The following is a 21508-nucleotide window of genomic DNA, read 5'->3' as shown; positions in this document are numbered from 1 at the left end:
AATACTCTCACGGAGACTACAATGCCCCTCAATCGTTGCTTTCTATCCTCTAAAATCGAGGAGAGGCAGGAACGGTAATCGTTCCTGAAGATTTATGATCAAAACTTGGCAAAAAAAAAAAAAAAGGTATGGTTCAAATTGTATCTTATATATTATTTTTTATATATGTGTAGAGTCAACAAAATTTTATTTTATTATTATATAATATTAAAAGTAGAGGTGGCAATTTGGATTGAGATCCATTTATCCATCCATATAATCCATAATTAAATGGATTTGGATTATCCATTTATGGTATTGGTTTTAAATGGTTGATCCAAGTAAAACCATTAAATTAAATGAATTTATATGGATTATCCACAAAAACCACATATATCCATTTCCCTAAAAACCAAATAAAAGAAACGGATAGATCCCTCTAACTAGAACCAACTGGGAATGAAGGACCACATGTGACAGCTGTTGAATGAAGGATTGAGTGGGAAAATCTTAACAACTTAAACATAACTAATTTCCAACGCCCTTTGCACGCTGAAGACTTGGGGCATGTGGTTGTTAATTGACATCTCAGATGCTGTAGAATTATTAACGGAAACTTGCAGAATAGATCCGCATCAAATTAATGAAGGTGAGAAAAAAAGTGATTAGGACGTCCAGAAATTCGCGATTTAGACTAGTCCAAGATTATTGTGTTTATAAATACTCCGGCTTTTTCTCAAAGCTATTCATATTACAAGAAATGGTAATACAAAAACAAAGTAACCAAAATATTTAAATGGATTATAAATGGATAATTGGTTTTTATTTAATCCATTTAGATCCATCCATTTAGATCCATTTATTAAATGGATCTATATGGATTGGATAAATTTCATCCACCATCCATTTAGTCAAAACCAATTATGAACCATTTATCCATATTGCCACCTCTAATTAAAAGTGAATTACACCGTACGTATATAGAATTACACGTTATGCATTTTACACAAAACCCTCTATCCATCTAAAATCTTAAAAGTTACTACTTTCTATCATCAGAAATCTTAAAGATTGATCAGGGACCCAGATCAGGGACCCAGGGACCCAGATGTCTAACACTTAGGGGGAAGAAGATAAAATAATAAACTTGGTAGAAATAGCGGTTAAAGTAACTTTCCATTTTGCCTTTTACCTTTCTGTCCTATAATACATGAGTGCATCTAAATAATTTTCCAAGTCAACTTTGAATTAATTCATTAGGAATACATTTTAGTGTTTTACAGTTCATTCCACGTTTCATCTACCGCACTAAATTAATCACGAAGCCAAGTGATGACCTGTAGTTTGTAGTTAGTGTCCAGTCCAGAGCTAAATTTAAAGGGATCCGGTCTGAACTAAATCTGGCCTCACAAGTTGCATTTTGTCCTGTTCAAATTTGTTTATATAATTCTTGTAACTTTTAGTGTAATGACAGAGTGTCGAAACTTATACAATAATAAAAATAAATTTAATTATTAGTTAAAGTAATCAAAATCCGATTTCAAGTACTGAAGCAGGGACTCTAGGTGTGCAATGAGTTACTTGATTCATCATGTTCTCGAAGAGTTTGCTTGATCCGATATACCCGAATGGGATGATTTTTTTTCACAAATAATTATGAACTTGTAGACAGGGCAAGTAGGGTCGTATCCTCAGGAACTGAGGATATTTGTCTCTTTAAAAATCCAAAATAACACAGGGGATGTTTTTGTATAAACGATAACAATTAAAACAATTCAACTAAGAATAAAATAGCCAACTAAAAATTAAATGACAATTCACTAAAATCAAAGTAATAATAATTAAAGGTCTAGCCAAGAAATAACTTCAACAATGGTTCACCTAATTGATTATCGATGCACAAGCAATTCCAAATATTTATTAATAAATAGGTTATAACTGCCAAACAAACGATGACAGTCAACCCCTCCTTACTGTATCGGCAATTAAGGTATGCCCGTTAATCACTGATCTAATTGAGAAATAATCATAGGTACGCCCATAAGATTTAATTTCCCAATTATCTTACGTATTAGAGGAGCCCTATTCTAACCAAATAACGCACTACCAGGGTTATTTCATATTAGCCCGCGTATCCCCCTGACACAAATCTAATCGTGTCAGTTGTCACTATTTCATGGCAATTAAATAATTACGGATTTAAATGCCTTAATTGACAATAGATTATCCAATTAACTAATTATTCGGATCCAAGACAATCAATTAATTGAATAGTCATAAGTACTGCAATCAAGAAATATGCGAATACTAATAAATAAAAGGTAAAAATAAAATTAAATCGATCTCATAATTTTTAGACGAATCGGAGCTTCCATTATTTCTTGACTAGAGAAGGGAATTTAGTTCATCCCCTGTGCGAAAGACCCACACGAAATCGAAGAGAAACCAGCGGCCATTGATTGGAAAATGGGCAAATTCAATTCGATCGAAGGAATAAAGAAAAACAAAGTTACATAGGGTGATTTAATGTCTTCCCTTCGTCTCATCATACGAAGGAAGAAAAAAAGAATGCTAGAAGCCGAAAAGAAAAGTCAAAGATCTTCAATGTTCTCCTGACATGCGTGAATTGAAGCTACTACTAAGCTAACAAAAGAAAAGTCAACAAAAGCAATCAAAAGGTAGTGCTCATCCTCTGCTATATCTCATTTTCTATCTAATGCCTAATCTAATCATCCTCCTGTGCGGCGGCTTCTCCCCAAGGAAAAAGGAAAAAGAAGATTCAGCCGTCTTCTCCTCTTCGGCAATTACTAAAATGGGCAAAAGTTTTCCTTTGCCAACAATACCTCTGGGATAAGCTCGGTAACTTGGACTTCTTTTCTGTCAAATTGATACTTGTTATCATATTTTCGTTCTACTCCTTGAAATAAATGTAAAATACTAAAAGTGAGTAGAATCCAACAATTAATCCACATCGGGTGAGGTAATAGGAAAAATTAATAATAAAATAAGTGATAAAATTGTAACCTATCATGTAAATTCATACAATTTAAGTGTAAATTTGAATTTATAAACTTATATAACTAAGTTGCTAAGTACATCAAAAGTGTATGAATTTATACTAAATTTATACGAGTTTACACCAAAACATGATGGCATCGAAAATAAAAACTAAGTATTACTTAAAAATAAAAGAAGAATCTTAAAACTCTTGGCATGCAAAAAATAAATGAATAAATGATTGTCATTTTGAGTTTATTTTTCAAGAACTACAGTTGTTTAATGCACAAAAATAGGGATCATATTATATTGCTTCAATGTTGTTAATATTGTCTGTGAAACTCTTGATAATTTTGAAAAGGGTGACACAACTGTGGCTTTATTTGTCTATTATTTTATCTACTATTGTTTATCATGTAAAAAATTCTTTACTATAGTGATAGTGTATTATGCAGTGAAACAGTTGCATCTCCTAACCTTGGGGCCTTAACTCTGCCATTGTTCGAAGGTATTGATTAATAAAGAAATGAAATGCGTAATTAGTATTAATAATTCGTCTCCACATCTCCTCTTTCCTTCTTTTGCGTTTGTATTTGATTTATCATAATTTTTTTGACAAAACAAGACAAAAGCTTTTATTAATGCAATTCGTCCAGCACTATTTACTTAACAATAATGTCCAGAGGAGAGTTCCAAAGAAACTCAAATTGATTGGCAGATCTAGCATGCTGCGCCTAAGGTATGCGCTGCCAAGTTGGTTTGTTTGCCTCCACAATATGATGATTAGAACAACAATACAAATATCTTCAATTACAGACCCTATATCTGAGAAAATCTCATTAGAGCTACTAATCAGCTTAATGACTGACAAAGCTCTAAGTTATTTGACTCAAATAATTGCCTTCCTTGTTGCCCGTATTTGCCGTGCTTAGGATAGTGGTTAGACCTATATTTTCCTTGCTTGACTATGCATGTTTCTAGATAATTTTAAACATTAACCTATCAATGTTGTAATTTAATCTTTAAAAAAGACATCAGAACTATAATTGAATTAAGAAGATAGTTTATTCAAGGTTTATCACACTTAGGGGAGGGATGGGTTGGACGGTAAAGTGGCAGGGATTGTAAAAAGAAAAACGAAAAAAAAGGTTAATCACTTTCAGTTTCTTGAATTCCAAAAAATATACCTTTTGCCCCCTAAAAAAACTAGTCAAGCCTTACAATTAGTAACATAGTTATAAAAATGAGCAAAATAATAGATCAGTCCTCAAAGTATTGTTGTATGGAAAATTACCTTTTTGGTGCCAAAGAGTGGATTTTTTTTTTTAAAGGGAAAGATGAGATTTGAGAAGCGGGGGAAAGAGGAGAGAGGAAAATTGAACCCATGACCTCTTATTCTTGGGGAAAAAAATTGAAAGACTTGTTATATATGATATACAAAGAAATAGTAATAATAAAAAATAAATAAAGTACATATGTTTTATGCATAAAATTTAGGGCAAAAAAAAACCGAAAACCATCAAATTGGCTTGTCAAAAGTTTGGATTAGCTATTTTTGGAACTGTTCTTGAACATTTTACTATAGCAATGTATGTGAAAAAATTTTATTGTAAATGTTTTTAGTGGTGTTTTTGGGAGTGTATTTGAAAATATATTTTGGATATTTTAAGATTTAAAATTTTAATGAGATATTTTTAAAATTGCATAAAAGCTTACCACTACCCCTTCCCCACTCCCCACTCCCTCCTCCCTCCTCCCTCCTCCTCCCTCTTCCGCTCTCCTATTTTTTGGTGAAATGTATTTTGGGGTACTTTTAAATTCCACTTTGTCCCCCCAAACTTTGGACGATTATCCACTTAAGTCCCTAAACTTCAAAATGGGACACTTAAGTCCCTAAACTTATAAATACCTCCCACTTAAGTCCCTGAACTTATAAAATAGGACACTTAAATCCCTAAACCCTTATAAAATGGGACACTTCGACCACCAACGGCATTCAGGATTTGTTAACAATTTTTCTTAAGTGGGAGGTATTTATAAGTTTAGGGACTTAAGTGTCCCATTTTGAAGTTTAGGGACTTAAGTGGATAATCGTCCAAAGTTTGGGGGGACAAAGTGGAATTAACCCTTTAAAATATGTTTGGATACTTTTAAAAAAATTTACACCACTCACCACCACCACCCATCTCCACCACAGCCTTCCTCCTCCTCCCTTTTCCCTCTCTTTCTCCTTCCTCCCCTCGCCCCTCCATTCTCCCTCTCTTTCTCTTTCCTCCATACCCCTCTTCCCCTCCCCCCTAGACCTACCCAAAGATTGCCGGCCTTACCTTCCTGGTCGTGACCAAAAAGGTCACGCTACTGTTGGCGCGACCAAAAGGTTGTAACTGAAGATGTTGCTGGTTCTTAGGGGAGGAGAAAAGAAGGAGAAGGAGAAGGAGAAGGGGAGAAAAAGGGAAAGGGATGAGAGAGGAAGGGTGGAGCAATGGTAGAGGAGGGAGGAGGGAGTGGTAGACGGTGGTAGTGGGTGGTGGTGATTGGAGGAAGAAGAAAAGGTGATAAGATTTATTTATATTTTTTAAATTGTATTTGAAATATAAAGAGTGTTTTTTTATGTTGTTTTTGGAGTGCGTTACTGCAGATTTATAGATAAAAAACAAGTATTTCAAAAATCCTCAAATCCAAACGGAGCCACGATTCTTTCTTCTATGTTTATTTCGCTTCAATTGGACAACAATCTATAGAGAGCAAGCCCAGGGTCCCGATCGTGCTAAATTATGGGCTCAATGGGAAATTTTGGCATGGTGTAAGTGAAGCAACATCAAAGACACAGGGTTTTTAAATTCTTTTCGTAATAGACCAATTCTTGTATAGCTTTATTAGTACAATACGAAGATGCTTTTTTTTTTTTTTTTCGATATAAGGGGTGTCCGGGTCAATTTTTACGGGGCCCATCTAATCCCCTGCGCTCCGGGAGAGGAGACCCCACTCCACACCGAAGACGTAAACAACGGGACTCGAACCTTGGTTGCCAGGTAAGTGGCCATATCCTAAAGAGGGGGAGCGCACCGTTCGAGCTACCCCGTGGGGGCACAATACTAGGATGCATGGAAAAACATATTCTGTGAATTAAGGAGGTTAAGAAAATATGTAGTTCAATTACGAATTTATGATTTCAAATAAAGAACAAATGCAGCTGGCTTAATAAAAGGCATCATTCATTTAACCCTTTAATTCAATTATTCTCAATGTGCAAATGATGGTTGCAAATCTGCAGACAGGATCTTCTGTCCATTTTTCTTGTCCAATGCAAAACTACGTATTTCCACTTATTAGTGCTGCTAACGTGGCACATAACATTAAATGCATATTTAGAGGGTCTTTGGTGAATGGGTTTCAAATTCAATTTTAGCATGGACGGCCTACTTTCTGAATTAACATGACTGTACATAACAGCAACTCTAACAAACTCAAGGATCTCGTCCTCAAATGCTTCCCTAATCTCATCTGATTCATGCGGTGTGAAATTCCAAAGTAGAAGACTATGGGTACAATTAGACATAAACAAACATTATTTATGGATATTATTGAATTTGAAACCCATTTGCCAAATACCCCCTAAATTTGCATTCAATGTTATGTGCCACATCAGCAATATTAGTAAGTGGAACCACGTAGTTTTGTATTGGACAGAGGATCCCGTCTGGCAAGTTTGGGTACAAATACAATTAGCAAGATACAGAGTATTTAATATCTACAAACACGTTGTACATGGAGAACTGATTCATTCCATTTCTTGTTTTTCAATTCAAGTTCCGCTGTTAAAGAATTACATTTCAGTAAGGAATAAGACGTTTTACTTTCTAATCATGGTTAACCACCAATTCAACTTAGCATTTACCTTAATTTAATTTCTGAGAAAGATGGCATTGTAAATATACCCTAATCCTTGATCCTATTGGATAACTTTTTTCTTCTAGCTTATTCTAAGTCCACCAAAAACCAGTATAAAATCAGCATTAACCCTGTCTTATATCTTATTCCGCTAGCTCCTCTAGATGTCCATAATGATATATATAGCTATCTATCTCCCTGTGCATAATCAAGAAATAGTTTCAGCTCATTTATGTCCTAATACAGTTGATTTTCAGATTAAATGAACTATTGGCTGGATGACTACAACTACTAGTATATCGATTGGATTCCACTTTATACCAACCGAGGAAGAAATTAATCTCCTCTGGCTAAAGGTTACGAGGCAGCAGCTACCTCCACACCTTAGTTGTGGAAAAAACACAATCTGGACAATTATATATATATATATATATATGCAGAGCCCTGGAAAGTTTTCAGTGACGATGATCATTGGGAAAACTATGACGAGAGTGGAAAGAAGTGTACGAAAAAAATGGTTTACGTCTTTACCAATTTGTCGGAGACTAGCGCCAATAAAATTGCAAGAACAGCTGGTTCCGGAACATGGAAGGACGCTAATGGGGAAGATGTTTGTAACTGCCGAGGGAAGGTTATCAGTTCAATTGAGATATTGAGCTATGAATTCTAAATTCTGGTTCCGGGGCAGTGAAGGGTGATTGGATAATGCATGAGTATTCACTTGCTGGAATTGGATAGAGATGGATCGATGGGTTGTAGGATTAGAAAGGATGATGAAAAGTGGACCAAGATGAAAGCTCCTGCCACAATCAAAAAAAGGGCTAGGCAGCAGCAGCTGATCAAGAAGAAGAAGAAGTTAAAGAATCCTGGAAATGTCCTGAAGTCTTGAGCAAGAGAACGCCAAGTTCCAACTAGATATTCACAGCTAAGGAAGAATGTTAGAAGACAGATCAACGAATGCTGGTGACCTTTCAGGGGTAAGCCCTGATGGGACACTTGAGTTGCCCGATTGTTTGGCTACTATGAGGGACGCGTCATTAGCCCTCAAGTCATAGGTGAGGCGATTGGTATGAGTGAACAGACAACATGCACAAATTTGTTGCTTGAGGGTACTCAATCCGCAAGTTTGATACCCTGGAATGGTTATGGTTTTGGATTAGATGCCAAGTGCTAATAATCTGAACAGTCCTCTGATTAACATGAAGAAGTAGGAGAGACATCAAACTATATACCCCATTCCTGATATGGTATCGTTTGAGATTGAGCAAGTCAGATTGATTGTAGTGAACAAGTGATTGCTTGTCGAGGAAGTGAAGAAGAGTTTATGATAATAGGAAGAAAAGCAATTTGGATCCTGTTAACAAATACAGACCAAAACACACTGAAGCTGACGCTTTGTGAAAATTCGAAGCAAACATTTGAAATACAGATACCCTTTGAACAAACAGCGTTAGATTCAGTTGAATTTGGTAACGACATCTGCACGAATGGTGAAGAAATGGTGGCTGATTTCTTTAGGAATGATCTCTACAATCCTTTGGAGGAGTGGTTCCAAGACGCCCTACAAAACTCTTCCGCTTTACATGCGTAACAGGATTGAAGTGGTTCTGGATTCACAGATGTAAATTGCACCAGCTGCTGAAAAGAACTGCTAAAGTGGAATGGTGAATTTCTTTTTATTTACTTCAAAATATAGGGGTATTAAATATTACCTTCCGTTTAGTAAAATCATCAAGGGCTAGCTTCAACACCATTCAATTAAGTCTGAAGGGTGATAAAAGTTTTTTTTTCATTTTTTTTCCAGAAAAAGAATATCAAAATTTCTCTTTTTATTTTATCTCATTTTATTTTTGGATGACACCAGAATTATAAGATTAGTCAACTGATAAACTTATAGCATTGGTGTTCGGCACGTTTTAATTTTTAACTTGGTTTAAGTTGAGTTTTTTGGGCTTCAAGGCGTGTATTCCTCCAACGTTGAGATGTTTAAAGGCGTGGGATTCGTTGAGATGCTAGCTCTGGCCTTCTAGGATTCGTTGAGGTGTTTAAAGGCGTGGGATTTTGTATACAAATTAAAGCGCCTTTGACCACAGCCAAAATGTTCTCTCTATTAAAAATGGCATAGTCAGCTTAAGCTGCCCCATACATATGGCACTTGAGCAGTAGAAAATGCTAATAAACTATTATTTTGTTTCTATTGGATGCTTGAAACACATAGGTTAATAGAATTTAAATATATTATTTAGCTAGTGTCGTATTTTATTTTCTCCATGGCTGTAATTTTTGTCTGTACTTTTTCGTGAGGGTGTGAAGATATGGCCCCGAATGAACATTTGAAACTCCTTGGAAAAGAACAAAAAGAAAAAAGAAGTGCACAAGTGAAGTTGTTATAATAGTGATTATTGTTCGTATTTTTATTTTGATAATACAAGGCCTTATTGTCGCTTCGGATACTCGACAATATACTCGACAATAATTGAAGTTTTCAAGTGTCAGAGTGACAGACAGGCCATACGTGCAGGTTCATTAGCTGTTAGTGGTATGCGCCAGCCGGCTTGAAGTTTTGGATCAGGGATATGGAGGGTTGTCAGTGACAACCATGACAGAACGGTGTAATATTTTTTGAACGGAATGTAATTTTTCGTGAATTACTTGTAGAACTTCGTAACATAGACGTAATTATTATGATGCATTTGACTTGCATGGACAGTAACAGAATATCACATCTTTATTGTAAAGATGTATAAATAATTTATTTAGAATTACAAAACGTTCAAAAAAATGTTATCAACCGTCTTTGCCGCACACCCGTAAGTTTTTATTCTAACTCATTTTGTTTGAAAATCCTATACTACGTGTTCTTCTTAAATATGAAATCTCGAAGTCAATATGGTCCGATAGTAGCATATCTTTGTTTCTATTGTGAATGTGTAATGCAATTTACCAAAAGAGGGCAAAAGTATTCGGTTAAGATAAGCTTGTCTTCAAAGTAAAATTTGGATTAATTTTGTATACATCAGTACCTTTGGATGTATATCACTTAATTCCAATTTATATCTGAATTTCATTTTTTGTACATGTGGTATGCATCCAAAAATATTAGTTTATACATTGTCAGTATAACATTAATCCATAGATTTTTATTGCCTAAAATTTAACCCTTACATGTATCAATATGAAAGTTTTTCAAGTGTAAGATTGATTTGCTTAGAGTTATAAATAACATTAATCAAGTTGAACACTCATGTGTTCAAACATATTTGTTTATTTTTAACGAATTTGAAATTGTATTCAAATTTGTTTTGTTTGTTTGTCGAGTTGAATTTAAATGAATTTTTGCCTAGTTGATTTGAGTCGCTTGAATTTTTTACAAACATATTTCAAATTTTATACTAATCGAACCCAATTCAAATTGACTTTGAAACTTAGTCAAATACACAATATTGTTGATATTTTAACTTGATTAGTTAACAAATCGAATTTGGACCAACTCTTGCCAAGTCGACTCAACTTGATACAAAGCTCTTACCAAGGCGGAGCTCAACTTGCGTATCTATCTAGTAGTTTGATTTGTTTTTAAGCCTAAATTTATCCAGCTTTATTAGATTGAAGAATTAAGTATCTCTCACATCTTTCAGAAAACCTCCCTATCAAGGATTCTTAAATATCTAGTCTTGAATATGCATTTAGCCCACTAACTTTGCGTAACCATCATACCTTCCCCCACCAAAAAATTTGAATAATGACTAAAATGTTGCTGGGCTCAGTTTCAATGATCAGTGCCGCCATTGCCATTGGGACAGAAAAAATCTCATCCCACATAATGATAAACATTTTTGTTCACAAATTAGCAGATGTCCAATCATAATGATCACAGAAGAGGGCAGATGAAATTGATCAGCAGTTCGGTTTGGCCAACGTTTCAATGCTACAAGCTCTATGGACATGCAAGTAAATCCGGTTCCTACAAATTTAGCCTAACAATTTGACTTGCATTTTGTGATTGTTTCCGTAATCATGAGCTTGCAGCTGTTCAACACACTTTCATTATTAGTGGATTGTCCCATACAGTGAACCAGACAGAGGATAAGTTATTCTTGGACTAAAAGTTAGGTTATGTGTCGTCCTATTATGTGATCATTTCTAAAATAGTTGCCACTTCTAGAGGGATATCTTAGTTTTGTCTCAAGTTTTTGGATTAATGCCAAAGAAATTTACGTACAAACATGTTAAAGCATGAATAATGTCACACTATATATATCCTAATAGCATTATAGAGTATACCCTGTATATATATAGCTCTCTCTCTCTCTGGGGTTCTATAGCAAATTCAAATGAGGTTGATTATCCAACGCCAGACCAAAGGCCTAGACAGTAGACATTTGGAAAATGATTTATTAGAGAGAATTAATACTACCCTTAAACTCAATAAAGCTGATCATTTTCTGAACTATGACTTTTCACTTTTCTTTTTTTTTTTCTGGGCAAAATACACTTTAATCCCCTGTGATTTACCGATTTTTCACATAACTCTCCTATAGTTTCAAAAACTATTCATAATCCCCTTATAGTTTGGATTAAAGTGTTAAAGTAACGGAAATGATCATTTGTAACGGAACTCATAAAAATATCAAAATTACCACCCTTGTTTAAAAACTAAAATAGTTGAAGTGACCAAATTATATAAATATAATATACATGACACCCTAACTTCATATAACTTTATGTTTTACAATATGACCCCTTTATGATTTAGTGTTTTATCATATAACCCCTTTATGATTTTCAAAATATATATATAACCCCTCATGATTAATAAATAATTTTCAACTTTATATAGGGGTACTTTTGATATTTTAGTTGACTCCGTTATGGAATGCAAATTCCGTCATTTTGATACTTTAATCCAAACCATAACTAAGAGTTATGTGAAAAATCACTAAATCACAGGAGGATAAATTGTGTTTTGCCCTTTTCCTTTTTTTATCCCCTTCGCTATGAGTGTGAACTCAATTGAATATAAAATATTCGAAACTTAAGTAACCAAATATGGACCATGAATGGTGCCTACAAATCAAGACAAAAGCTCCAATTGCAGGATATATAGCCAACAAAAGTAAAGGATTGCACTACACTAGAAGTCCAAATCCGCGTATAAACCACAAACAAAATCGCCTGAAATGGTAAGCAGTTACTCGTACTAAGTAGAATTGAATGTATATGCACGCGGGGCACCAATTCTTTTCCAAATGAGATCAAGAATAGCTGATATAAGAAACAAAAGTAAAATGATAGCTCTAGCAAGGTCTGCTGAAAATTACTTTAAAATGCCGTCGAGCCTGCTTTTTACCAATTCCATAATTCAAGATTTTGGAGCTACAAATGTCACTCTGTCGCATGCTGAAAACGACTGTCTGTGGTTAAAATAAATAAAGAGAATTTCAGCAAACAATAGAAAAATCATATACTAGCAAGGAAAAAAAGGTGTTGTTGAATAACAAAATACCACATGTTCAAACCATAATGTTTCTTGCACTTCTCAAATGGCTGCCATTTCATAATTCAGATCATCAAGACGTGTGCAAATTATTCAAAGTCTCCCACGAACCAAAAGTACCAAAAACACTTTTACATATTGCAGCCGAGTAAAGAAAGTTTCTTTGCGTTGAAATTCATTGTTCCAACCCTCACTAGTCCAACTCAAGCGGCATTGGAGTTCTGCTGTTATTGGCTCCCTCTTCAGAAATATATATATCTATATATACACACCATTAAATTCTGCTCAAAAGAAAAATACTTACACGCAGAGTTAGTGAAGAAAAAGAAGAAGAAGAAGAAGAAGTAGCGGTGTCATCCAGTGCAAAGAACCAGCATGATTTTGATGAGGTTGGCTTTGATTCTTCTAATAGTATCAGCAACAAATGTACCAACAGGAGAAAGCATAAGATCAGTGAAGGATGTTGACAAGGATTTCCAAACTTTATATGGTGCCCAACTGCCAAGAGGACCAGTGCCACCTTCAGGTCCATCTTTATGCCATCACAAGCTGCAACCTTACAAGGATAGCAAGTTTGCATCTCCCCCTTCCGATAATTTGGTCAATTGTCCATAGAGTTTATTGAGCTTTATACAGACTTTTAACACTAATATATTTACGTCAATTTAGTAGCATTGCCTAACTGTTTTTTGCCTTCTTCGTCCTTTTTCTCTTCATGATCCAGTTGTCTAGAGCTTGTCAGTCTATACATGCTCTATTTCTTCACCATACTTGACCTAACATTTTTTTTGTTCATTAGTCCAGGTGAGGAAATTAGATTGTAAACAACTACTCTTCTTCTGTTTTTGTACCTTCTATTGTTGTAGCACCAATGCAGGGTGCAGAATTTTATGGTTTTGATGAAAATGTGCATCTAATGAGATGCATTGAGGCATGTGTGTGTGTGTGTGTTTTTATTTCTTAGCGGTTTCTAGGTTCTAATGATAAGGTACAACAATTAAAGCACAGTGTATAAAAGTCATTGCACTTTGCTAATTTGTCTTCCTGCTTTTACTTGAGCAATTTTTCTTTCTTTTTGTCAACCATTTCACCTAAACAATTGACGATGGCTTCTTAGAGCTTCCCAATGTATTCTTTCTTGCGAAAAAGCTTACAAGAAATACACGACTAATTACTTCTGGAACATTAATTTACAAATTTCTTACACTTACCGACTTTATGTTTTCCCATTGATAAAATGCACCTATTGTGGTTTTTTTTTTTTTTTACACAAATACATGCGTCTACTTATACTAAATGTAAACGTACTTGTACATCTCTGAGCGTAACCATCCAACAAACATGTAATTTCTTAGCCTTAGAGGAAAGAAATAATTGAAGAGGAAAAAACAACCAAAGCAAGAAGAATCTTCGACTCCTTTTTGCAAGTGCAATTTTCTTTTGGAGAATGTTAAGGCATTCCAATTTTTGTTATTTGTAATCCCATTACCTTTTTTTTTTTTTTTTAAATCAAGAGACTATAATACCGCTAGCTACCATATGTTTTTCTCATGCTGCAGATTGATTCGCCAACACAAAATTTGAGAAACAGAACCAATAATTTATATTCAGCACAAATACATTCTCTGAATTTTCTTTTTTTAACTGAAAAATCTATTGATTTCCAAATCAATAACTCTCTAGTAAAAGATATTGATGAAATTAAGCACGATGATCGACTTAGATTAAATCCAAAAATAATGTAGAAATTTCATCTCTGTATTGAACAATTAAAGCTTGATGATGAAGGTATGTACTATGAGGTGCACAATTGTAATAAAGTATGATTTTGGAATGTAAGAGCAGATATGATGATGTCAATTTACGAGCATAAGCAAGAAAATAGGATAGGATCTTTATGGTCCCTTTAAATGAGAATAAATACAATAAGATAGATCTTTATGGTCCCCTTATTTGAGAATAAGAATAGTGGAAGTGTAATTAAATTTTTCCTTTTTATTTTGAGTAAATCTTACATTATCACTGTTGAATTTATAATATAGGTACAAAAGTTGAATTTCAAATTCAAATTTTATATAATTATCATTCATTTAATACTGACAGTCAGCATAAAAAAGATTAATCCTTTCTTTCACACAATCTAACGTCAGTGTAACAAAAATGGGAAAATTGCAGAAACCTCCCCTGAAACTACTGACAGTTGCACTGAGCTCCCCTCTAAGTTCTGAAATGGCAGATAGCACCCCTCAACAGGAACATTAAGTTGCAAAATCAGTCCAGGCAGCTTCAATTCCCATTAAAAAATTAGCTGTACAAGTGAGATAAAAAATTTGTTCCAAATTTGCCCTGATGTTGGTTGACAAGTAGTATTAACAAGGGAGGGGCTTTTTCATTAAGCACAAGGAAGTTCAGGGGGTATAAATGCAACAACATGCTTCCAGATGATGACCTGCAACAACTTCATTTGCTGAGAAACCAACGGCTACTTAACCTCGGGAAACCCTCGGGAAACCCAGGAAAAGCTTAACCTCAACGTACCAAGGTCTGGGGCTGAATCCGATCCAAAGGAGAAAGAGTAAGAATCTGAGAATTTTTCACTTTGCAGGAAGAAAAAGAAAGACTGAAATGCAGCCTTAATTACAACTACATTACGCAAGCTCCACCAATACCTATCGCGAAAGCGTATTCAGCGCCCATCTGGAGTGAATTGTTCTGATAGCGGAAAGGCTGAACTTTACTGAAAAAAAAAGCCCTTTCTCGAAGCCGTCTTTCAAGCATCACTAAAAAAGACTTTTTTTATACTCATCGCGGATGATTGATTCCGGCTTTTTCAGAAGACGAGAATGAGGAATAGAGGGAAACCCGCAAGCGGGTTTCAGGCTATTTAACAAATTACTTAAAAAAAAAAAAATTTTTTTACATGCAAGCTGCGTTGAGTTGCACATGCCCATCGGAGGGCCCTAGGATGCCCAGCAAAACCTCCCCTCTCATCCTCACCCTTCAGGTGAGGGTTTGAGAGTATGTGTTTGATATAAATAGAACAGAAACGCAGCTTTTAGTCATTTTACATAAAGGGGAAACCCGCAAGCGGGTTTCAGGCAGGCTATTTAACAAATTAAGAAGTTAATTAACCAATTAGATAATTAGTTAAGCATCTAAAGTTAATTAGTTATTTATGTCAACAGATAATTAGTTAATTAATTAATTAGATTATTAGTTATTTAGTTAAACTATGCATAAATAGTTAATTTAGTGTAAACTACAATTATCAAAATGACAAACGTTTTACTAGGTTTAAGTCATCACATTCTTTGGTAAAATTAAATTTTAGTGAGGGTATTTTAGTAAATTGACAATGAAGAATGTATTAAATTGTGTCAGTCTTTTTTTAGGGAGGTGATTGCTATTTTAAACTTCATAGGGGAGGTCAATGCTATTACCATAAAACTCAGGGGAGGTTTCTGCAATTATCCCAACAAAAATTAATCCTTTCTTTCATACATTCACTCAATTTTGCATGTGGAAGGGTGGATTAAATAGATCTCACGTGTTTTCGTGGCCAACCTCTTGGGCTGAATTTAAATGGGCTTCTCAATTCGATTCGTAACGTTTCTCTTTCCAAATGGATCAGTTCCAAATTTAGAGGGGTCACAGTTGACCCACTAGTCTTGGCTGGCCCATCCATAAATGCTTAAGGTCTGCACTTTACAACATGTGCTTTTCTTTCGGGCCCTTTTCCAGTTTGAGTTTCCGCATTATTAAGCATGGCTGCACTTGACTGGGCAAATGAATTTATTTCCATCTTTAGACAAGACTCAAAAATAAATAAAAATGGAATTAGAGCTTGTTCTCAGTTCTATAAATCAAACGTATTATAAATTTCTAACTTCAAGTTTGTTTTGGGCATTTAAATTTATATAATAATCTTTATTTTTAACTTATTTTAATGGAAAATAGCTGATTTTCCCAAATCAGGCCTTTGAAAATAGGTTTTAGCTTCTGAAACTTTTTGAGCAAAATCATGGTTTTGATTTTTTTTTTTAAATGGTTGTTCTTTTAAGCAACTCTATTCCATGATTAAACTTAAACAAACTAAAAGAAAAAGAAAAAGGAGAAAATGCCTTTACATCAAAACCTAAATGCTTATAGATGTTTAAATTACTTGGTCACTTCAAAAAAAAAAAAAAATCACATTAGGAACACATAAACTCTTGCATCTCTGACAACATGTAAAACTAAAGAGAAGAAAATTCACATAGGAAAAAATTTTTCTCAGTATTTTACTTATGAAAAATTCTACACCAAGTAATATACGACTTAGATGACAGAAAAATTGTGCCTTTACAAGTATATAAATAGCTACAACGGTAGACACAGCTAATCCAATTCAACGAGCGGAAATGATACATAATAGAAACCCCAACATGGGTTTGAGGTGAACTGTACTATTTTTTTTTTTATCGAAAATAATTCTTGATATAGTAGCCCAGATTGAGGTTTTAGGAATTAAAAATTTTAAATTAAAAATTTGTTTCATATTAATTATACATGCTGATCTGAGGTCAATTGTACGATATGATGATTGTTAATTGAACGAACTTACCATTAAGGGCAGCGAATAGTTTGTCCTTAATCTCAGAAAGGATGAAAATTGATGGTATCAATTGACGTCTATCATGCTTGTCATGCATGTTCTTTCTGACAGGGTGTTAATTGTTAGTAATTTTATTGTTAATTTTCCCTTTTATCTTTGCCAAATATTGTTTTAATTATTAATATTTACTTATATTTGGCATTGGATCCAATTTCAGGAAGTGAAGCAAAAAACTACAAAAAAAAAAGGAGGGACTTTCCGGAGACAATTGAGACTTCAAATAAGTCACAGACCTGGCCCACATGGTGATATACGCGGACTGCATTTCTTTTGCTGATGAGGAGTGTCTTGAATCCTAGGAGTCCAAGAAGCAATGAGAAACGAGAAAAGAGGAAACATTAAGAGGCCTTACCCTTTGATCAGGGGGACCACGGAGATAAGAAGCATGGGTCATTTGGGCTCTTGGAAAGAAACGTACGGAGGCTTGTGAAATGGAATTGGACTCTCAATTCGTGTGGGGACCACGGGACTAGATAGCATGAGTCATTTTCCTTTGGCTTTAAAAGAAGACAAACGTACAGGAGGTTTTCTTATCAATAGTTTTAGCTTAGTTTTAGCATAGTTTGATTTTATTCTTTCTTAGTTCCTTTGATGGCCTGGACCACAGTAAATTACTTGGAGATTTTTTCATGAGACGTGGCTAAGTTTTTCTAGTCGAAGGTGAATTTGAGAACTCGGTTTCGAACATCTGTGAGATCTAATTATTTTACTTATTTCTTTTATTTATTGATATTTGTACGTTTCCTGATTTAATTGCCTATGATTGTTATGTTATTTGAATGTCAAGGGCCCGATATTCGAGTTAACCTAATAATCTACTGTCAAATTAATTGATTGAATCCGTAATTGTTCAATTGATTAATACCAGTGGCGACTAGCGTGATTGGTTTCATGTTACGGAAACGTATGATCTAATTTAAACAAACTCTCGTAGCGTGTTTGTTGGTTAGGATTGAGTTTTTCTAATTATTAATACAATCGAGTAATATGATCTAGAAAACAGATGCCGTAACCAAACTGGGCTTCTACATAGGAGTGTAGAAAATTCGAGCTACTCGCTTCAAACTTGCAGGTAGCTCGGTCAACAATTCAATTCGAATTTGATGTTAATCAAACTTAAGTCGAGTTCAAGCTACTCGTTTGAACTTACGAGTCCAACTCAAATTTCGAATTCTTGTATTCGAAGGTTCGATGAGCTTATTCAAGTAGTTGCATTTTTTAATTAAATTATTAATACTTACAAAATTACTATTTTTAGTACGTCATTTGTAAAATTTACAAAAAAAATTAAAACCACGGACCGTGCTCGAGCTCAAGTACTCAAGTTCAATTAGACTTGAAAACTATTTTAAATTTTTGCGAATCGAGTTCGAGTCTAAACAAGAACCTTTTGATTCAAGTTCGAGCTCGAGTTTCAACTCTCAAGTTCGTTCGAACTCAAGCACCCTCTCCAATCATCAAATTTGAGATCGAGTACGGTGACATTTGAATTTGACTCGAGTGGAATGCACCTAGAGTTCCGCACGCTTATCTATCATCGACTAATTCCAATAAAAAATTGCTGATCAGTAATCCTGAAAATATTTTACTGGCATCCCTCGCATTAACAGCGGTTCACCTCCAAATGCTTCTTGAGTGAATTACAGATGTAAATTTGTTGCTTTGTTTATTTACAAGTGTACGATTTGAACAAGTCAATTATTTGTTTATTTATTTATTTTTTGGGATAATTTCAAAAACCTCTCTTGACATTTTTTGCAATTTCACTGTTCTCCCCCGAAGTTTTGAAAATACTATTTACCTCCCCTATAAGTCATTTGGGATCCAATACTTATCTCATGGATGGTCAAATGACTTTATTATCCTTATAACTTAGGAAATATTACGTATTTATATGGAGAGAAACAATTGAGTCACTTGTAATAAATTAAACATGATTTAGAATATAGAAAATTTGAAAATCTTGAATAATAAATTTTATAATGATAATTGTTTACATTTTAAAATTCTTTTTCTGTATTTTAGTAGTTCTTGTAATTTCTTTCTCCTAAAAAAGATTAAAATTCCTATTGAAATATTATTACTTCATAAATCTTTCACAAGAATAGCAAGATGAATATGAAAATACACAAAAAAAAGAAGGTAAATATTAAAACATGTTTATAATTAAATTTTATTAAGTTACAGATAAAATGTAATTGCACATAATCCATTCTTTCCTTTCTTTTCCAAAATATTTGGTGTTTCTTTTCTTTTCTTTGTATACATAATCCAAGCAACATGGTTAGAAAATTTTTTCTACTTTGATTTATTTGCTTTTCCATTAAAATCATACCCCCTTTTATTTATCTAAACGTTGCTTAATTTTTTATTTTTAATTAATATTCCCTTTTGATTCTAAGTCAACCAACTAGTAATAAGTTAAGGAATACTTTTGGTATGAAATATTCTTCTAACTCTTGAAATCAATTTTTTGTTATTGTGTTTTTTGAATTGGGTTAATTTGTCACAAGAATATTAGTTTTAAGAGAGGTTAATAATATTTTTAAGACCTCAGGGAGGGACAGTAAAATTGTAGAAACTTGAGGAGAGAGGTTTTATCCCTTATTTTTTTGATGGGATAATTTCACAAACCTCCCTTGAGGTTTTTAAAAATTATAGAGAGCTCCACTTAGGTTTTAAAAATTACATATACCTCCCATATTTTTACTGTTTAGTAACAATATAGGTCCAACAAAAAAGATTTTCCCACAAAAACCCTAAATTGCCCTTTTGTACAAAACTAAGAAAGAAAAATATAGTATATTCAATCTTTCACACTTTGCACAAATCAACAAGTCTAATTTCTAACAATTATCCAAGCATGAGTTCTAAAATCAAATAACCATTCAAAAAATTCCAAATTGCATATACAATATCAATATTTGCCATAGAAAAAAAGAAAAAGAAAAAAACACACACAACCTCCATTGACAACTAATTTTATACCCCAAAATTAAATGTCAATGCTCAAATACCTTTTCAATAAAAGTTAATTTGATTTAGAACTCCCATTACAACCCTTTTATAGGCTTAAAAATATTAATATCTTAAAAGTAGAGAATAAATTCTACTTTCACAATAAAATAATAATAAAAAATATCTAATCCAATGAAAGAAATTCTTATGTAATTATTGACATTTTTATATAAGTTTTTCTTGTCAACAAATAAAATATGACAAATTCCACATTTTTAGTTCTTCTTCCTATTTCAATCATCAATTTCATTATTTATTTCTCTATCACTACGAGTCTCTTCACTTCCTTTTAGTTTGACACATAATCTACTTCCTTTGTTGATTTTATAATTTCAATTTGCTAATAAAATGATAAAAAGAGGTTATGTTAACTAGAGGGGGAAAATAGATAAAAGACCAAAAAATAGATTTTTTTGGATTTTGTAAATTTATTGTCTTAAATTCAAAATTGTATTATAGGTATTTTACTATGCCAAGGGAGGTAAGTATAATTTTTTAAACTTGAAGGGAGCCGAGTGAAATTGTCAAAAACCTCAAGGTAGGCTTCTGAAATTATCCCTTTTTTGATAGGGCAAAACATAGACTGATAGACTATCTGCCTGTCTATAATTGTACCCAACCAATGACAGAGTTGCAGAATTGAGTGGTCCAATTTGATGTACCAGAGATTAAGAGGTAGGTATTGAATTTTCTAAAAGTTAGCGATTGCTGCAAGAAAGGGACAATTACTTTAATGGCTTGAACATAAAATTCCAACAGACTTGTACCAACCTAGAAGAGACATTGTAGGTGAAACATTTGGCCCTGGATCGCCCTTCAATCACTTCAAAAAGACCAGATGGGTCCAAAAACTACAGGTAGACAGCAGGCATCTTCAAACATTTAACGATCATAATACTGGGTACATCAAATTTTCATGATGACAAGGCATCACGGACACCATAGAGAAAGGAAGCTGGTTCTGTTTGGATGTATAATTAATGAATATCATCAAACTATGATGTGTTCTGGTTAGTGTTATTCTTGTGATAGAAATTGAAACGAAGTATCCACCATCTTAATTCAGTGAGATTAAGTACCAAAAACAAAGTAGAAGGCGAAATTTGGTTCTTTAATGTCCAGAAGTGATCCTCAAGTTAGGTGGCACAAAATTAACAACTACTCGATGCGAGTGCATAAAACGTTAGTTTTTATTAGAAAATTTGCAAAGTCATAGGTAAAAATTTGAATTTTGAAAATGAAAAATCATAGTAGTTAATAATTTTGGAAATTAATTAAAAATTAACCAGAACTAATGGTTGTTGTATTTAAATTAGGCATGAAATCAGATAATAATTTTTTTAAATCAAAATTTTCAATATCATTCTACCTTTAAACTCACTAAACTTAAATAAAGGGTATTTTTAGGAATACATGAAGTGCTACATATTAGTCAACATCGTTTTGATTGCTCTGCCTTAATATATAGCTTA

The sequence above is a fragment of the Coffea eugenioides genome, chromosome 11 (genome assembly GCF_003713205.1).
Source record: "Coffea eugenioides isolate CCC68of chromosome 11, Ceug_1.0, whole genome shotgun sequence".
Lineage (NCBI taxonomy): Eukaryota > Viridiplantae > Streptophyta > Magnoliopsida > Gentianales > Rubiaceae > Coffea > Coffea eugenioides.
This window is presented reverse-complemented; position numbering follows the sequence as displayed.